Here is a 19,655-nt window from a genome sequence, read left to right as displayed (position 1 = left end):
CTGTGTGGTGGCGGAGCCCAATAGGGGGAGTCTGAACTTTAACTAAAGCCTTGTCTGAATTCCTTCCAATTTCCTGTACAAAGGATGAGCCTCGCCACGTGTCCAGAAGGCTAATAAATGTAAGGGGCTTGTGGATCAAAGGGGAAATGAATCTGAAGGCCTGGGGGCCTTTGCTTTGCTTAAAAAGTTTGGAATGTGTCTGTGAGACAACACTCAAATTGTCCTTTCTAATAATTTTTTTTTAATTTAGGCCCAAACTTACTCAACAAAGTAAGTTGTTTTCTCTGTGTTTCCAGTGAGTGAAACGCCTCTGCGTTCAGTGGTAGAGAGTTTAGACCTTGGGATTGGAGCAAGAGAGCTGGATGTTGGCACATTTAGCCCTGACTGAAGCGAGGCATGATCTTCTAACCCCCTGTGCTCCTGAAGGCCCCCAAACCACAGCGTGTGGCAGCATCACCCGTGGCACAAATCCACCCCGTGGCTTCATTCCGGCCACTAAAATGCGGGTTCTCTGAGCTTGGTTGGCTTCCTCTTTTGGGCGAGTCTGCCACCTTCCTCTGCCAGCCTTTTGGGAAGGTTTGTGGCAATCAAAAGCTCGGGTTTAGCAGCCCTGGCGTTGGCTTTGACCTTGGGTGCCCTCTTTACTGCTCCTCTTTTCCTGTCTTTGATGTCTGAGCGCCGCATATTTGTGGTGGTTTCCACAGGCATGTGCTGTGCTCACACAGACGGGGCTGCGCTTCCGCACTCACAGCGAGGAAAGAGATTTTATAATGCACAACCATCAGCCTGCAACTCTTAGATCAGTAATTATACTGGGAGCGTTGTGGGAGCTCTGGGATCATAGGAGGGGGATCGATGTAGCCAAGTTAGGAGGGGGCTTGACCAAACTTGTGTTGTGTCTGACCCTCTAAACTATGCGAGGGACAGCTTCATCAGCCAAGGGAAGGGACAGATCTTGTTTTAGTCCCTTAAGCCTTTCCTATCCAAAAACATAAAATCCAATTGCACGCCTGCTAATACTGGCTTAGCTGAACTGGCAAAAGCACCCACGGAGGCCTCCTCAGCAGAGGAATCCGGAGCATTTAATGTCTGTGTTTGACTTCTGTGGTGCTGAAAACACCCCCAGCTGCTGGAGCTGGGGCAGTGGTCCCCTTCCTCTTAGGGCTGATCTTGGAGAAAGCTTTTCTGTTTCCCTGACATGGGAGCACAGAACACAGGAGATGAGTCAGAGAGTGACAACATGAGCTGCTCCTTTGTTTTATCTGGGGGCTTGTGCTGAGAGCGGCCGGATTTGCACCCAACTGCTGGGCTTTGGAGGAATTGGATCAATTCCTTTTTTTTCAGGTCCTTGCATCCTCTTCCTTAGCTTCCCCTCCCATCAGCGTGTGTTCAGCTCCGGCTCTTCTGCCAGGAAATAAATAGAAACTTGCTTTTTCACATCCTCTTACTAAATCTCACAGTACTTTTCATGCACAGTCTTCTGTTTCAGGTGTTTGTCCTCTCGAAGTCTGTTTACCTTTTTTTTTCCCCTTTGAAATTTTGAACCTACTTGGAAATTTGTACATGGAGGTTTATTCTGAGGGGATACACATGGTTTGGCATGGCCTCATGCCAAAATCCGTGCAAGGAGTGGGAGGGGGGACCACAATTCAGGTGCTTTGGGAATACCTGGCACTGCTGTTTGCTCCTGTTACTAAGTAGCTGTTGGATTTCAAAACTTTGTGGGGGGATGAGAACCCAGAATTTCCTTTTTCCTCTTCCCAAATGCCATAAATACCCGTTTCTCATGCTCCACCATCACCCACATCTCTCCAAAGAAAGAGCAAGTCAGCTGTCCCTGCTCAAAGGAGGCATTGAAGAGCCTGAGACCCGGAAGCCAGAGCCGGTTCATTCAGAGACTGGGGAGGCCCAAACCACAAGGGGAAGGGCAGGATCCCGGGCAGACGGATCCCCTGGCTCAGGGATGAGCAGGGATGTTGTTAACCCTGCTTGTTATTCACCGTGGACGTGCTGGGCTCGGAGCTGAGCCTTTTAATTCAGGCAGCAAGGCATCACCACACTCCATGGGCTGCTCCCAAATCCACGTACCTGCCTCGCCCTCAGAGGCTGGGCAGTGTTAGAGATCGCCAGGCTTGTGAAACAGGTGGAGTTATAGAGAATTCCAAAATGGTTTGCATTGGAAAGGACCTTAAAGCTCATCTCATTCCACCCCCTGCCATGGGCAGGGACACCTTCCACTAGCCCAGGCTGCTCCAAGCTCTGTCCAGCCTGGCCTTGGACACTTCCAGGGCTGGGGCAGCCACAGCTTCTCTGGGCACCCTGTGCCAGGGCCTCCCCACCCTCTCAGGGAGGAATTCCTTCCCAATATCCCATCAAAGCCTGCCCTCTGGCCATGGGAAGCCATTCCCCTTGTCCTGTCACTCCAGGCCCTCATCCAGATTTCATGAGGGCAGGATGTGAAGGCTGACTTGGGGATTCTCTACTCCAGTGTGGGGGCTGGAATGAGCTGGATGGAGCAGTGCCTTGCCCGGTGCTGCTCGACCCAGCTTGTGTCTCTTAGTTTGCAACAGAGGAGGAGAAAAGGCAGGAGCTAAAATTTAAAAGGAACAAAACTCTCGCTCAGCTTGGCTTTCAAACCTCTTGCTGTGCCAGTTTTGGGAAGTTCAGAAATGCCTTGTTCCTCCTGCTCCATCCCTGGGAGGTTACACAGGAGATGTGCTCCCAGCCCCACTGTGCTCCAGCAGGGTCAGGGGGACGCTGTTGGTCCCTGTGCTGTGGGGGTCAGCTGGGAAGAGAGGGGCAGCTCCAGGGCTGTGTGGAAGCTGCAGGTGGGACCTGGGCTCCTGTGTGAATCATCTGGGGTGAGAGGCAGACACACGTCACAGCTCTTACTCATGGACCTGTTCTGATGCTCTTAAAGACGTCACAAAACAGCAACTCTGTTCTGGAGTCAAGTGTTCTTCCCAAGACTTCTGCAGCCAAAGCATTAATGCCACTGAAGGAAAAAATGGGATTATTATTATTATTATTACTGTTTTTAATTTTTGCCAGTATCAGAGTCCCTGTCCTTCTGCAGCAAGAGTATGAGAGACCCAAGAGCAGAAAAAACATGCAAAAGCTGATGGTCCTTAAAATGTAGCAGATCAGGTAAAATAACATGACATGAAAACAATCAAAAGGGGCAGTCGGTTGATCCATAATAAAATCAGTTCTTTACTCTCTCACAGGAGCTGCATGGTGAGATTCTAACTTTTTCTGCTTGAGCTCTGTTCTGTGCCTCAGTGTTCCTTTCCCCCCGTGGCTGCCGCCCCGGCTCCGCGCCTGCCGTGCGGTGAACGGCCCGCGCGTGTTCCCGGATCTCAGCCCATCTGATTCCTGGCGCCGCTCGGAGGGTCCTAAAAAGTGCTCAGATTTTTCCATCCCAGAGCCTCTGCCTCTCTGGGTGTCCCAAAGAGCTGTGCTGCCTCCTTTCCTCCGTGCACTGGGTCTTCCCTTAAGAAAGCGGGAGAGGAGGGAGCCCTGTGGGGTGTGTTTGAGTGGGAAGAGGCTTCCTCAGGTGGAGGAGTTTTTAACCTTGGAGACAACAACAACAGTCAAAGCTTCACTACCTCAACCCTTTCAGTTAGGAAGAGATTCCTGAAGGATTTTTCTTTTTCTCTGCCATAATAGGGAATTTATTTTCTAGTAAACAGCGAAAGTAACTCCCTGCCGTCTGTGGGATCATCCATGGATTGCCTTGGGATTTGCCACGGTGCATTCCAGCCAGTGTTTGTACCTGTTGGCTTTTCCTTAGGTGCCATGGCAGCACCTCACCCCACCTGGGACAGGTTCTGTGACCCCACCTGGGACACAGGTGGTCCATGAAGTGACACGTGGGCTTTCCCCACTGCCCTGTGTGCTGTGATGCTCCTCCTGCTGCCACAGGGCTCTGTTCCTGCAAGGTGGGGATTAGTGTTGCATTGACCCACCTGGCTGAGCAACCACTGGGAAAACAGCCTTTTGTGTCCTTTACCTGTGCACAGATCCTCACTGGGCCTCCCAAAAGCTTTTTGGTTTCTTATTTTTGCAAAAGGCCTCGTGTCCAGTCACCGTGATGCTTTGGAAGCATCTCAAGGCATGTCGGTTATAAGTCAACTCAAAGGGAACAGTCCAGTTAAACAAGGAGAAAAAGCCTTTTTATCTAGCCAAGGCCGAGTACTTCAGGCTATAGCAAGTTTGATTAAATGAATTGGAATTCAAGATCTGGAGCTCCTGCTGGGGATTTCCAGTTGGGTTTCCCCTTCAAGAGGGCCGTTGGTTGTATTGGAATCTGGTGAAGATTCATCACCTGTGGGATGAAAGGAAGAAAGGCAGTGTTAGATAAAAGTGGCTGATGAAATAGCTGACCTTGCTAAATACTTTCTCTTGGCTATGGGCTCTTAAATATGGAGGAACACATTGCAGGATGTGGATAAAATCACTGGTTATATTTAAAGTATGGAAAGACACCGTGCTTAATATGTCACTTAATTAGAGAAGCAACTTCTCCAGCAAACTCTGACCCAGGGCCCTGAGAAACCTTGTACAAATCCACAGGGAGTGTGTGTGGTTTGGAAGCACTTGGACATGGACTTAATCAGGTGAATGTTGAAATCACGTGTGTTCACTATAAATGGTTCTGTCCTTGTCTATATTGTCAGTTAATCCGTGCAGTGAACGTGTGTGAGGAGTTGGGAACGCTCAGCTTGACATGGACATGGCACACTTTAATTAGCCAAGTGGTCTCTGAAGAGCTTTGTGGGTGAGCTGGGCTTGGGTGCTTTGGAATTCTACACCATGTTTTCTCTTTTTCCTTCAGGGAAATGCAGTTATCTCCTCGGAATCTTAGATTTTGCAGACCCCTTGTCTAGAGGTCCTTAAAAATTCCTTTTTAAAGTAAACAGACTAAACCGAAGTGCTTTAGATTAAATGTAAATTTACCTGGATTTGAGGGAGGTGGATTTTTTGGTTGGTGTTTTTTGTTGTTGTTGTTGTTGGGGTATTTTTGCATTCTGATAATTTGTTGCTAAAAATGGGGTGATCTTTTGGGTTGGGGTGTTTGGGGGTGCAGGTCTGGCTGTGCCTGTCCTTGGCACCAATAGCAGGAAACATCAGCTGATGTTACATAACAGGTAAGGGATTGCACAGCAATCCAAGGGTATGGTTAGTGAAACTTCTGGCAGAATTGGGACCCAGATACTGCTGATATTTGTTATTTTTTTTTAAGGAGTATTAGTTTTTAATCATAGGTGGAAAAGTCATAAACCCATCCCTTTTATTAATTATAATTATAATTTCTTTATAATGGAAATACTCAGATAGGACTTTGTCCAAACTTGGACGTTCCTGAATTGCTGCTCCTGTACAGCATTTAAGGAATATATTTCAGAAGTGTCTGGAGAAACGAAAAGTTACTTTGCTGGCAGCAGCACTGGAAATGGGGGGGTGGTTTATGCTGCTTTCTGACTCAGGGAAGCTTTTCCTGCCCTGGAAAATCCGGGCTGTGCTGGTGCTGCCCAGGTGAGCGCTGACCTCGGGTACTCCTGGCTTACGTTAAAGCCACTCGGTTGCGTAAGTGGCTCTTGGAGCCCTCAGTTCTTGTGCCACCAAATGACATTATTTGCCCAGGAAAACCTCAGTGCATCGTAACCTTTTCACTTGCTGGGAAAACAGAGAAGGATGAAGAGTAAAATCACTCAGGAGGAACGGGAAGGGTGGGATACTTTTCATCTTAGAGCATTGTGGAAGATTATGGAACGAGAGCTCTTTATGTGGATAACTGTTGGGAAAGCCACATGTGGTGCTTTGGGCATCCAGGAAAAATTGTTTTAAGTTCAATCTGCTTAAAAATCCACATTGCTGTATTTTTGCTGTGCAACATGGGGATGCTTTAATTGCTCCTGAATTAAAGAGGCTTTAATGTCTCCCCATAAAACAAGCATAAAACCTCTACCTCCAGCATGGAGGTTCATAACGATGATCTAAATATCAGTGTGTGTGTGACCTCTCTGGTGATGGATGTGGTTACTTGCTACAAGGAGGACAAATGCCCCAAAGTTCCTCCTGGTGATCTGTGTCCCTGTCCCTTTCCCGAGGAAGCTCCTGGTGTAATCACCCCACGCTGTCCCAGGAGCCACACTGAGTTAGTGCTGGGGAGCTGCCCCTCGGCAGCATCCTGGGCCTCAAAACTGGTTCCCACCTCGAGGGACCCCTTGGCTAAGGAACACATGGCCCGGTATCCAAGATAACACCCCACAGTTGCATCAATTCAGAGCAGAGTGCAGCCCATTGCACAAGCTGCTGCTAAATTATTCCTTCTCAAGCTGTGCCAGATAACTCCTTGCACTGAAGTAACATGAGCTGGAAACTCCTCCACTGCCAGCACAGCTTCCTCCTTTGAGCACTTTTATACGAAATCGTCACAAAACCAGAGGAAGCTGGCTGGGGAGTAGGCTCCTGTCTCTGGTGCCATGGGGTATCTTAAAAAGTCTTGTGCCTTGGTCTCCTGTTTTATTATATTGGCACATTATGTCTGGGGTTATGTCAGTGATGAGCTTGGGAGCAGCCACAGGTTTGGTGCTGTTGATGTTCAGCAGCTTCTGGGCAAAATTCTCCTATGGAGAAAGGCTAAATGACAATGATCCTGATTTCCCTCTGCAGGGGTCAGGGGGGACTTCAGCCTTCTGTCTCCAGCTCCGTTAAGTTAAAACCTACAGGAATTTTTGTTAAAGAACTTTATAGTTAAGCACAAATGGTCACCTCCTCCCTTCCCTCTCTTCTCCTTTGAAGTCCTTGGATGGCTGGAGGTAACTGCCTACGTAGAGGCATGTGCCCTGTAGTTCCTTGTGCCAGTTGGGAATGCCTCATAAATTGAATTCTGAGGCCTTCATGCATAGATTTCAATGGCAGATTCCTTGATTTTCCTTTTTTTCCTGTTGTTTTTTGTTTGTCATGTCCATTAGAAAGGTTCCCTGTGTGTAAATTAGTGCTCAGTGCTCCACTTAGTGTCACTTTGTATAAAACTGTGCCCACCAGAGCACCAAGGGGTGGAGCTGTATTAATTCATCAGCACCAGGCTGAACCTTGGCCGTGATCTCTCCTCCCTCCCTGTCCCCAGTGCTGGCAGGCTCCTTTCCCAGAGTGCTTAATCCCTCAACCACAAAAAGGACAATTTAAAGCCCCTCGCCTGCAGCTTGGCAGATAATGTGGAATTGCAGCCTGACCTGTGGATAACCTTGTCTTCCCTTGGAGTTCTCCCTTCCAAACCCCCTCCTGCACATCCCTGCTTGGGCCTCACTGCACGTGGTGTTCGTGGACACGGCTGTGGAGGGTCAGATCCCAAAGGGACAGATCCCAGACATCCGTCCAAGCCTTGGCTTGGCTGTAGCAGTTGGTTGTTGATGTTAAACAGTCCTGGGAGCGTTTGTAGGGGTGTAATTGTATGATTTACACCCCCTCCGTAGCAGGGGGTGGTTGTGCACCGCCGGACACGGCTGGTGGTGGAAGGGTGCCCTTCCCAAAGCGTGCTTCCAGAGGCAAGGCAAGAGCTGACACGTTCAAGGTGGTATGTAAAACATCTCCTGGAAGCTTCAGCATGCTAATGAACTAATGGCACTGAAATGAATTGCTAATTAAAGAATTAGAAGGCTTCAAATCAGGTAGTACCATAGAGAACAGATCTCAGTGTTGAAGGGAAAATCTGTTCTCAGATCAAGTGTTGCTTTTCCCATTATTTCCTAATTTTTTCTTTGGTAAATGCATAAGTTTTGTGTCCATCCTCGGGTTTAGTGGCCCTTGTTGCCTTGAGGCTCTCGTGGTCCTTGTGATGTCTGTGTTGGTTCTTGCCCATTTGTCACTGCTCTCCTTCACCTGCACAGCCTCCATCCCTCAGGAATGAGCCACATCTTACCAGGATTCCCCTTCCTGCTGTCTCACACGAAGGACAGAAATAATCCTGGAGAATCACAGGGCTCCTTGTGACTCCAGCTGGTGTGAACATGCCCGTTGCTTTCCTTCCTTTCTCACAGCTTCAGACCCCACTTGGCCCCTCAGGCCGTTCTCCCGGCTCCACCAGGGCTGCAGTTTGGTGGAGGTGTGGAAGCAGGAGGAAGCAGGGAGGAGTGTGCTGTGGAGCTGAGCCTTGTGCCATACCCAGCTCCTCTGCTGGAATGCAAAAGAGGCAAAGCCACGGAGCAGGATGGGGTGTTCTGCCCCGGCTGAGAAAGGCACCGGCTTCTGTTTCACAGGGTCGACTGTGGGGTGTTCAGGGGAGCTTTGGTGGATGTAGTTTCATGTTGGGATTAAAGATGTAGCTCTGAGCTGCAGATGGAAGGGTGGATCTGCCTTCACTGACCAGGCTGTGTCTTCACGCCCTGGTCTCAAATGTGATGGTCGTGTGAGTGTTTGACAGTGATTCAAATCTGCTCACGGAATCCATGGAAAACTTCACCCAGCCAAGAAAAAAAAGAGTTTTCTGTTGAATCACTGGGCTGAGCTGGGTCACCAAGGAGCCTTGTGATCCTCAGTCCTTCCCGAGGGAGGTGGCAGAAGTTCTGGGTGCCACCATTTAGCTGGGTTGGTTTGGGTGCCCTGGAATCTGACCTGTGACAGCCCATCTGTGGCAGGGGCAAGGGAAGCCCTGGGCCCTCAGGGAACATGCCTTTGTTTTCTTCCCTTTCCCAGGGACAGTGGGGCTACTCCATGACCTGGAATTATTCCCCTTTGCCCCTTTAGTTAACAGTGCTGCCAGAAGGTTTCTGAGTGACCTCCAGGGAGGTGGGGGGCAAGGGGAAAATCAGCTTTTAAACCTGCAGCCTCCAGCACCGTGGAAGTCTCTGTTTCTTTCCCTACCTGGCCACCCAGGCATGGACTGATAGAGGAATTGCTGGATGTAGGACTTGGGCTTTTTCCCTGCTTCTGCTGATCCAGGATTGTCCTTTGTGCAATGGAAGTGTGAGATATGCATTGTAAGAGCCATGTAAAATAGCAGCAGCCATTAACTTCAGTCACTTGCACAATAAATTACTGTTATTATTGTTATTTATTAGTTTTATTTTGCTTGAACAGATATGAGGGTTTTTTATGTTGGGCTGCAAAGTGAGCTGTTGTTCTAAGGTAGGCATTCTGCTGGCTGACAGGTGGTTTTAGTTTTGTCAGGGCCACAAAAAAATAAATATTTTGGTGACAGGGGAACTTCAGAGCTTTGTCTCGTTTTAGGGAATATCAGGGATGTAATAGCTGCATAAAATCCTCTAATTAAAAGAAGCAGCTGAGCTGTTTAGGCTTGTGAACTGCCACTAAAATGCTAATTACTTCAGTGTGAGAATGTCTAGAAAAGCTTCACCAGGAGTCATGAGGGTTTCTCCTGTTTGAATCAAATTCTTGGGTTATGTAGAATTCCAGAATGGTTTGGGTTGGAAGGGATCTTAAGGATCATCTCATTCCATCCCCTGCCATGGGCAGGGACACCTTCCTCTATCCCAGGTGGCTCCAAGCCCCGTCCAACCTGGCCTTGAGTAGTGTCTGGAGCAGCTAATCCATGAACTGCAGACCCTCCAGCATTTTTGGGTAGGAGTCCTGCTGCCTTTGGGAGAACATGCAGGTGTTTGGGTCATTTCAGAGCACAGATGGTGATTCAGCAGCTGCTGCCAACGATGAGAATCATTTTGGGAGAAATATCTGAATTATTTTGGAAGAAAGATCACTGTTTCTGGTCAGCTAAAAGCCTGTTGCTTACCCAGTTTCGGTGATTTTTACATTTCTGTCTGTATTTGGAGCTGGCAGGTTGTTCATTGCTGGCTTGGGCAGGTCTGGTCAGCTCCAGGGGGATGACAACAGAGTGGCTTTTCTGTGATGAAAGGGAAAACTAAAAGCTGTGAGTTATTACCTTGATCTTACTGGGGTTCTCAGCCCTTGTACTTTAAGCTGAGCGAGCTGAGATTTTTGGAGTGGGTAGTGCTCCTAAAAAGATGCACATGGGCCTGGGGAACAGCATCTTCAAAAATCCTCTGGTGGCCCAGGAGCATTGCTGATGGTGTGTGCGTGGTTAGGGTATAGCACAGCAGTGCTTCATCTCATTCCTTAGTGTGTGTACCTGCCCCATCAAACCTCCATCCTTTGACTAAATCTTCCCAGACTTGCAGGATTTGTGGAGCTGGTGGCTGTTGTGCTGTGAATTCGGGCACTGTTACCATCTCTTCCAGGGAAATGATTTCTTAAGGGGGATCTGCTTGGTTCTCATTTGGGAGTGCAAAAAAAAAACCATCTGGAGAAGCATCTTATGCAGCAGCTTGATGTTCCTGGAGAAAAGGAGGCTCAGGGAGAACCTTCTCACCCTCTGCAACCCCCTGCCAGGAGGGGGGAGCCCGGGAGGGTCGGGCTCTGCTCCCAGGGAACAAGGGACAGGGCGAGAGGAAACAGCTTGACGTTGTGCTGGGGGAAGTTTAGGTTGGGTATTAGAGGAAATTCCTTCATGGAAAGGGTGGTCGGGCACTGGAAGGGGCTGCCCAGGGCAGTGGTGGAGTCCCCATCCCTGGAGGTGTTCAGAAGGCCTGTGGATGTGGCACTTGGGATATTGGCCCCCCTTGGTCCTCTGTAACTTAGAGCAGACTCGGCTTTTAGTGCTGCTCTGCAGGGCTCACCCTGGGGAGCCTTTTCCCCCACCTGAGTGTTTGGGGCTGTTTGGGAGGTGCCTGGACCCGGGTTGTGGCTCGAGGACAGTCAGGGATCACTCAGAGCAGCAGGGACTGTTGAAGACAGATGGGGCTGCTCCAGGTTCCTGAGTGGTGTCTGTTCCTGCAGCCTAATGGACGTGGACAATTAACGTGGACAAGTGCAATCATAAATAACCCTCCTAAAATGAGATGGAATTTTAGGGCTACATCAGCATGTTCCCCGTGATGCCGTTGCCTCTCCGGAGAGGTAATGCCATGATTTCCAGCTGAAGGGAGCTGATGACATCTATTGACTTTTCCATCTCTTAGAAGAGTCCATTTATTGTGAGAATAAAATGTGAATTAGAAAAATATGGAATTGGCTGGTGTTTTATGGAGGAAAAGAGGACAAGTCAGCTGGTGAGAAGTTGCCTGTGGCTGAGCAAGGGATGCTCTCCTGGCACATTGTTCACTTTGTGTTACCTGAGCTGGCACAGACACGATCCAAGGAGCCTCTGTGGCTTTTTTGTTAGTTACTAATATTTCACAGCTTGGTTCAGACCTGGATTTAACCTTATCCAGGCTGTGCTTTAAAAACCCACTTCTGGGAGATGCTGCTGTTAAAAATAAAGATACACCAGAGTTCACAGTTCCAGAAATACTCTGTTTTGTGGCTTCCAGACCTGTCCTCCACCCACCAACACCCCCCTTCAGGGAAAATCCCAGCAGGATTAGCAGGATTTAGACAGGGTTTCTTCCACCCCAAACAACCTTTGCAGGTCTCAGCTGAAAATAGCCAGTTTGTCTCCGTGCTGGGGCTGCAGTTGAGGGAGACAGAGATGGAGTAACAAAATCAGGTTGCCCTTAGAGACACATTTGTATCGAGCAAAAGCATTGATTGGGTTTTTGTGCTGTTTGCCAGGATCTGGGTCCTGGTTCCCCCCGGGAACTCTCTCAGGGCTGGGGGAGACACAGGGGGGTGAGGCGAGGTCTGGTGATTGAGGAGCTCTGAGTGAGCTGTCGCCAGTGCTGGTTAATTTAGAGATTCAAACCTGAGCCTGGAAGTAATGAGCTCTCCCTAATTAGGTGCTTGTGTGCCGGTGGAACTATTGCAGCTGGTGCTCCCAATCCTGCTGGTTTGTATTGGAAAGCACGACGGAGTGAGTGGGGTGCTGGGAATACAGTTCATTTGCAGCAGAGGGGTGGTTTTTTCCTGTTACCTTCCCCTCTAACTCCCACCTTTCCTTCAGCATTCCCGCTTGGCTGTGAGAGGTATCTCACGTGGACCAAAACCTAAAAGGAAAGGGGCTTATAAAAAAGAGGGAAAGGGGATTTTTTATGTGGACAGATAGTGGCAGGACAAGGGGGAATGGTTTAAAATGCCAGAGGGCAGGGCTAGATGGGATATTGGGAAGGAATTCCTCCCTGAGAGGGTGAGGAGGCCCTGGCACAGGTTGCCCAGAGAAGCTGTGGCTGCCCCAGCCCTGGAAGTGTCCAAGGCCAGGTTGGACGGGGCTTGGAGCAACCTGGGCTGGTGGAAGGTGTCCCTGCCCATGGCAGGGGGTGGGACTGGATGAGCTTTAAGGTCCTTTCCAACCCAAACCATTCTGGGATCCTGTGATATTTTGTGGAATGGATATTTAAAAAGGGTATAAGTTGGAGGATTTTAAGATGTGCTGGGGTGTAACCAGGATGTGCCCCTCGGCTGGGGCTGCTGCAGTGTGGCTGGAGCAGGTTTGCTCAGCCAGAAGGGCTGGGGCTGTGCCGGGGGGCTGTGCCCCCTGAACTCCAGTCACACAGTCGGACATGCCAGCGCCGCCATCCCCAGAGATCCCAAACCCATCCCCAGAGATCCCAAACCCATCCCCAGAGATCCCAAACCCATCCCCAGAGATCCCAAACGTGTCGGGGCTCCGAGGGGAGGGGAGGAGGGATCTGTGTAGCTGGAGGAAGGAGAGGGACAGCATGCTGTTCAGTAAGCATTTGAAGGTCACAGTTTCCTTTCAAGCTGCAATTTTCAGCCTTGGAAAGCTTGTCTTCCGACAGGCATTGAGGTTCACTGGGATTTGTGTGCCCCTTTCCTTTGGAAAGCTCTGCCTGTTCCCATTCAGCTCCGTGCAAGCACAGCTCGGGGACCATTGTGTGGCAGACAGCAGGGAAGGGAAGTGTTTGGGATTATTTGGAAGCTGGTACTGAGATCAATGATATGTAATTAGGTAAAAAGCTCAAGATGAATTTCAAGAAAAGTTTTATTATGGGATGTTTATTATGAACATTTGTTCAGAGGCATAAGCTGGGATAAGCAGGGAAAGCCTCCCTGTAACACTGGGTTCTGGGCAGAGCTCAGGAGAGGATGATTTAATGAGGAGCACTTGGATGGCAGAGGGATGGACAAGCCCTATCACTTCCCGTGATCATCACGCAGTTCAGCTGGGGACCAAGGCACCAGTCCTGTACTCTGGGATTTCCAATGAGGCCATAAAGGAGCCCTGAGACATCCACTATATTTATGAGGTGAATTCCTGTTACAAAAGCAGAAGATAAATACCTTATTTAAAGTATTGTTCCAAGTATAAAACAGCCCATAAACAAGAACTTGAAGAGAATTGGGTGTTACTGTTTAATACACAAAATACACGAAGGATTAAAGAGGTTGTTGCACAAACACTTCGTTGATCCACTTAAAATTTATATGTTTGATAAATGGCAGCTGGGCTGTGAACACTAACTACACATGTGGCACTGAAGAGCTTTATACTGGGCCATAAAATGTTGGAACAAGCTTGATAATGGCTTTTGCCATCGGATCCTTCTGGGGATAAGTCGTTAGGGAAGGTGGTGCATCCTGGAGGTTTCTGTTGGCAGGAATGATGCACTGCTCTGTTACAAACCTTGGTACTTTTAAACCATAAGCCCCATTTTTGCCTATTTACAAACACCTTTTGTCATGTTCCTTTATTTTTAAAACCTTTGGCTTGCCAGAAATACGTCTTTGGACCAGATTTAAGTATTAATTATTAAGGTGTAAAGCTGACAAGGTCTTTTAAGGAATTCCTCACCTGCAGCCCTTAACTGTGACCGTATCCCTGAGTGCTCATGCCAGCAAAAGAGTTGTATTTGTTTTTTCCCTGGTATAATAACAATAAACACCAAACACTGAAACAGCAGTGCCCTACTGGGGCTTGACCTGTGGAACAGTCAGGGCTCGGAATTGTGCTTCACTTTGACGTCTCACCGTGTTGCTCAAGAGCAGTTGCATCTGGCTAAGAAAATGAAAATAAAAGCAATGTTTTCATACAGAGGCCACATCATTCTTGTGAAAGTGGCCCCTTTATCAGGAATCCACTAGCAAAGAGAACCCTGAGCAGACAAAATAAACCCCAAACCCACCCTGAAATGAAACGTGATCTCTGCAAGGATGGGAAATGGGATATGTCGTTGGGTGGAGGCTTTGGAAGGGTTAGAGAAGGTTGGCATTTCATTAGGTGGGTTTTAAGTCTTTAAATGTTTTCCAAAATCCTTGAATGATGTTGGTCTTGATTTTTGTAAATTAATTATCTCTCATTTGTTATGAGCACACTCAGCTGTGGTCGGGGGTGCTCGAGTCCTGTAAGAGATGAAAACGCGGAGGTGACAAGGACATGGGGGAAACCAGCAGGTGCCTGTAATTAAGGGCTGGATTCTGTGGATACACGGGGGGATTGAATTCTGGTCACCCAGGCAACATCAATCCTGCCTTTTCCTAAGTTTGGAGTTACTTGCTTTGTGACCTGACTTTTATTTTCCTTGGGTGAAGTCGGTTTGGTTGTCACTTTTCAGCGTGGAGCAAGAGGATGACATTGGTTTTATCTTACACGTTATTTTTTTCCCAGGTGACTTTCACTTGATGGTTGATTTGGGGTTTTCTTGTTGTTTTGATTTGTTTAAAGGCTGTAGTTTGCTTTACCAGCTTTCCTTCCTCAGGCTTCTGAAACATGATCTGTCAAAAGAGGGATTGATTTTGAAGGGGGAGTTGATGGATGAAGTGGTTGCTAAGAGCAGGGGGTCGTGGTGCTGAGTTTGGGGGTAGTGACTGGAAAGCTGAGGCAAACAAGCTGCAAAATTTCCTGCTGAGGAGTTTGTGCTGCCATTTAATCCTCCCCAGCACTGGAGCTTTCCGAGCTCCTCATTCCTTGCCATGCAGCTTTCCAGACCACACTGTGCTTCAGGGGAGTTGATGTTTTTCCCTTATCCGTTCCTTTATAAGCCTGGCTTGATTATTATCCCATATAGACTTGCTAAGAGGAGCACGATGCTGCCTCCCATCCCTTCTGCGCCACGGGCACAGCGGAAAAATTGGGGAAGCAGAGGGATTTCAACAGCCTGGATGCACTTGGGTACCAAACCCCAGCAGAAGGGCATCGCTGAGGCCCCCCTTGCGCTGCCTCTTTAAGAGCTCAGGCTCTGCCTGCGAGGGCGACAGCAGGAAGAGCTCCGGAGCCAGCCCGGCGTGGCACGGATGCGCCGGGGATGGGCTCCGCTCGTGGATGCGGGGAGAGGACCCGGCGCTGAGCTGGGATTTTCCTGCCGGAGCTCTCTGGGATCTCAGTGATGGAGCTCTCGGGGATCTCACTGCCAGAGCTGTCTGGGAGCTCGCTGATGGAGCGCTCCGGGGCTCGCTGACGGAGCTCTCCAGGATCTCGCTGGGGGAGGTCTCTGGAGCTCGCTGTCAGATCTGTCTCTCCAAGATCTCACTGTTGGAGCTCTCCGGGATCTCGCTGCTGGACCTTTCTGGAGCTCGCTGACAGAGCTGTCTGGAATCTCAGTGACAGAGCTCTCTGGGATCTCACTGTCAGATCTCTCCAAGATCTCACTGCTGGAGCTCTCTGGAGCTCACTACAGGGCTCCAGGATCTCAGTGCTGGAGCTCCCTGGAGCTCGCTACCAGAGCTCCAGGATCTCACTGCTGGATCTCTCCGGGGTCCCACTGCCAGGTCTCTCCAGGATCTCACTGCTGACCTGTCCGGGATCCCACTGCCGGAGCTCTCTGGATCTCGCTGCCAGGTAGGACCGAGCGTGCCGAACAAAGGCTTCGCCCCGCACAGAGGATGGTGGAGCTGCCAAGGATGGGGTGATGCCGGGGAAGTTCAGCTGCTGTGACTGGCAGAGCCTCTCCCTTTGAACGTTTCCAGAGCCCGGGCGGTTTCCCAGCCGGCTCAATGGAGTGTTTCTGCTGTTGGGATTTCACCTCCTGCATTTTAATTGCGTGGTGAATAGAGGAGAGGCTGCAGAGGAGAAACACGCTCTCCTAAAGCTCCCTGCCATCACAGCCCTGCCTGCTCAGAGCAGTTTTGTAGATTCCCTGCTCAAAAAAAGCTGGAAGGAGTGCTCGAATTTGATGTGGTTTCTTGCCCTCCTGTAATCTCGCTTGATGGTTTTATCTTGTGTTTTTTAATACACAGTTTCGGTACAAGCAGGGGCACGCGTGGGGATTATATAACCCTGGGCATGGCTGGTGGGAGACTCTGTTTCTGGGCAGGGATGAAAATGAGGAGTTCTGGAATGGTTTTGTGAAAGGCGCCCCTGGGGACCGGGGATATTTTTATTCCTGTGAGAAGGTGCTTCCTCAGAGCTGGGAGGGGAGGAGAGGAGAGGCCAGCAGTGCCTGCTCAGGGGAAAATGGGTGGTAGTGGCTGAAATGAGCTTAGGTGAGAAGCACTGTTCGAGGGAAAATGAATCCATTTTGGGAGGAAACATAATGGAGTTATTTCTTCCCCCCTCCAACCTCAGAGGCAGGAGCAGAGCAGGAAAACCTGTACAAATTCCTGCTTAAGAGCTGATTTGGCTGCGTATTTCCAGGTCGTTCATTGCTGGAGCAGCACACAGGAATCTCACAGAATTGCAGTTTTGTAGCATGATTGGAACAAGCAGAGAAATGTGATACAAGGAGGAGATTTCTGCAAGGAATTCCTCCTGACTGTCATTTCACTCAGCATTTGGCAGTGCCTCTGATTGCTCCAGCAGCTCTGGGCTGGATTTTTTTTCCTTAATTGCTTTACAGAGCAGTCTCATATTCCCCTCTCCTCAGAGTGTGGCTGTGGCCGTCTAATTAAAAGAGATTCTCCCCTTTTTAGGGAGATTTTTGGTTTCCAGAAAAATTCTGTTTGGTTTCCAGCCGGTGTTCCTTTTCCCACCGGGTCTGTAACAGCTCCCAAAATTCCCCAGCTTGTAATCCTGCTGCAGCCAAATGGGGACTGGGTGGAACTCCCGTTGCATCTGTGCCTGCATTTATTAATGTGCCAGAAGTATCTCACTTAGGTGAGATTTTAAATATATATTTCATGAGTTAATGAGCCCTGAACAGCCACGAGGAGGATCCAGCGCCGGCGCTGCCCGTTGGCTGCCGTCCTTCTCCTGGATTCTGGCGTGCTGCTCGTGGAGGAGGGAGAGCTGTAAGGAGCAAAACACAGGCTGCAGTTCCTCTTTACTTGACCTGATGGTTGCAGAGGTGGTTTAAGAGATTCCCCTTGGATATAAGAGGTTGCCCTTGCTCCTGCTTCGTCGCTCTCCTTGTCTTTTCTGCCTGCGGAAGGAGCTCTGAAAACGGTGTGAGGTTTGGGTTATCTTTGCTTTTCCACCCCTCCCTCTCCCTTCCCAGCCTCCTGGATCATTTTGGAGCATGGCTGCACAAGTCAGTGACGTGGGTGGCAAGGATATAGGGGAGGAGAAGGAAGAGGGAGGGCACAGGATGCTCCTGAGTTGGATCTACCCATGCCAGAATAGTAACGTGAAAGAGCTGCCCGAGTTATTCAGCATATCCTGGTGTTCCTGCCTGTGGGGAACCCAGTGCTGCAGTGGAGCCAGACTGGTTGGACTTTAATTCCTGAACTTGTTTATGTGTGCTGGGGCTGTGGGAGGGCAGCAGTCCCAGGGGTTGTGCTGCATTTTGGGCTGTGCAGCCCTTCCCGGCACCAAAACCTCTGTGTGAGTGCCCTGGCATGGTTTGGGATGGGATGGGATGATGCTGCTGGATGAGGTTCCACTTCCCACCTGCTTGCCCTGACCCGTTCACCTCCCATGGGGAGTCCCCGTGCTGTCACTTAACCCACTTCTAGGAAAGAGCCTCGTTAGCACGACTCTGATGAACTTTGCTGTCACCCTGGCTCGCTTCTCCCGCAGTGACAGCAGCTGTTATCCCAGGATGGGCTCCTTTGGCAGGTGGACGGAGAGGGAAGGTGGGGATTTCCTCTGGGGAGCCAAAACGAGCTCTGGGGGGGTTGGAGGGAACCAGGGAACTTTCCACTAGCCCAGCTCCTTGAGAGGAAGCAGGAATCTCTCCACTAGCCCAACTCCTTACAGGGAACCAGGAATCTCTCCACTGGCCCAGCTCCTTGAGAGGAAGCAGGAATCTCTCCACTGGCCCAGCTCCTTGAGAGGAAGCAGGAATCTCTCTCCACTAGCCCAGCTCCTTTCAGGGAAGCAGGAATTTCTCCGCTAGCCCATCTTCTTGCAGAGAGTCAAAGTTGGGTGCTGGAAATATTCACTTTCCCCAACCATTATATCTCATTAAGGCTTACTGGAATTTAAGGCATTTTGTCCCCCTCAGTCTTGTGTCCAGGTCAAATCCTTTGGCAAAAAGGACTTAAAAGGTTTCTTTTAATTTTAATTCTTCTGATGAGAATCATCCCATCCTGGGAGTGATCTCAAACACTGACCCCAAACTCTGCAGATCCCTTTGAACTGCTCCTTCCTCCAGGCAGCTCTTCCTGGGTGCAAAAAGAGCGGGTGCTCTGCTCAAAGAAGATTATTTCCTCCTGCCTTATATAAGTTCTAAAATAAGAAAATAAATCCCAACCTTGTCGAGGATGAAACCGTTTTTCCAAACTCAGGAACGATCCCTTCTGAAGCAGCGATTGCTTCCTTAAATTGTCAGGGCTGCCTGGAGATGGGAAATCTCTCAGTGACACAAGGGGGGCAGCTCCATCCCGGGCCTTGGGCTGTCGTTCCTCTCACAGGGATGTTCTGGGGGTGAGGGAACGGTGCTACAGCAGGAAATATGAGTTTTAATTCTGCCTTACAGTGTGTTTCTAATCCTCCACTCCCAAATTTTGGCTTTCTGCTGCTGTTTTCTTGCAGAACTCAGGCACAGATCCTCGGGATGAAGGCTGGGAGTGGTGCCTTGGCTCCACTGAAGTCTGTGTCAAATCTTACAGTTGTTTTGCTGAGTCAGCCCAAATCCCCTTTGGTTGTTAAAAACCTCTTTCCTTGTGAAATGGCACCACTGGGGACTGAGCTGGCAGGGCTGGGGGGCGAGGATGAGCCTTGCACCCTGCCAACAAATCCCTGCACTCCTTGAGAAGAGGCAGAAAGAGGTGGAGGGGGAGTGAGCCCATCCTGGGAACCAGTGGGGCTGCATCCTGTTCCTGGTTTCCCCAGCTTGGAGCTGTTCCTGGGCTGTGTCCTGTGTCTCACCTGCGGGATGGACAGGACAGGACTGACCTGGGCTGTGTCCTGTGTCTCACCTGTGGGATGGACAGGACAGGACTGACGTGTGAAGGTGTTGTGAAGGTCAGGGCCGGGCTCTTCCCAGCCTAATCCTATCAAACCAGGTTTTTATCACGTCTGGTGCTCCAACACTGAATATGTAACAAATTTGGGAGGGTTTAGAGCAATTTCTGAGCCTGTTGGTGAGGGAGGAGCTTTCCAGTGATGTGTTCAGAGCCGAAACGGTGCGATATTGTACATTTAATTCCGTATGTTTGTTTCTGATGCTGTAGATTTGCCCTAGTGCTGCTCAAGGAAGAGTTGATCTGGCTTGGGGGTGCTGGGAACAGTCAGCAGGGGCAGAGCAGGTTGTGTCTGAACAGTCCTGACATCAGCCTTAAAAACTGGTCCCATTTTAGGGGAAACAGGTTGGATTCTGTACCTCGGGTCGCTCTTGAGCGTTGTCAGCACTGGTGGGGTCTGTCCTGTCACTGTGATTTTGGTCCCTGCGAAGCTTTGGGCA

The 19,655-nt window shown here is 49.7% G+C and overlaps 1 protein-coding gene across 17 annotated transcripts in view; it reads left to right on the top strand.

Moving 5' to 3' along the window:
- EIF4G3 (eukaryotic translation initiation factor 4 gamma 3) overlaps window positions 1-19,655 on the top strand; it is a 143,077-nt gene that overhangs the window by 20,297 nt on the left and 103,125 nt on the right. Inside the window, exon 1 of one of the 17 annotated variants that reach the window (XM_027711419.2) lies at window positions 15,341-15,712. The exons of the other annotated variants lie outside the window; for them this stretch is intronic. The gene's annotated coding sequence lies outside the window, so the exon portion shown is untranslated. Of the gene's footprint in view, window positions 1-15,340; window positions 15,713-19,655 lie in introns of those variants that run through there. 17 annotated transcript variants of the gene reach the window in all.

Source organism: Pipra filicauda, unplaced genomic scaffold (assembly GCF_003945595.2).
Source record: "Pipra filicauda isolate LSUMZ 115617 unplaced genomic scaffold, ASM394559v2 scaffold421_size600610_pilon, whole genome shotgun sequence".
Classification (NCBI taxonomy): Eukaryota; Metazoa; Chordata; class Aves; order Passeriformes; family Pipridae; genus Pipra; species Pipra filicauda.
Note: the sequence above shows the minus strand (reverse complement) of the source record. Positions and strands in the feature narration are given on the sequence as shown.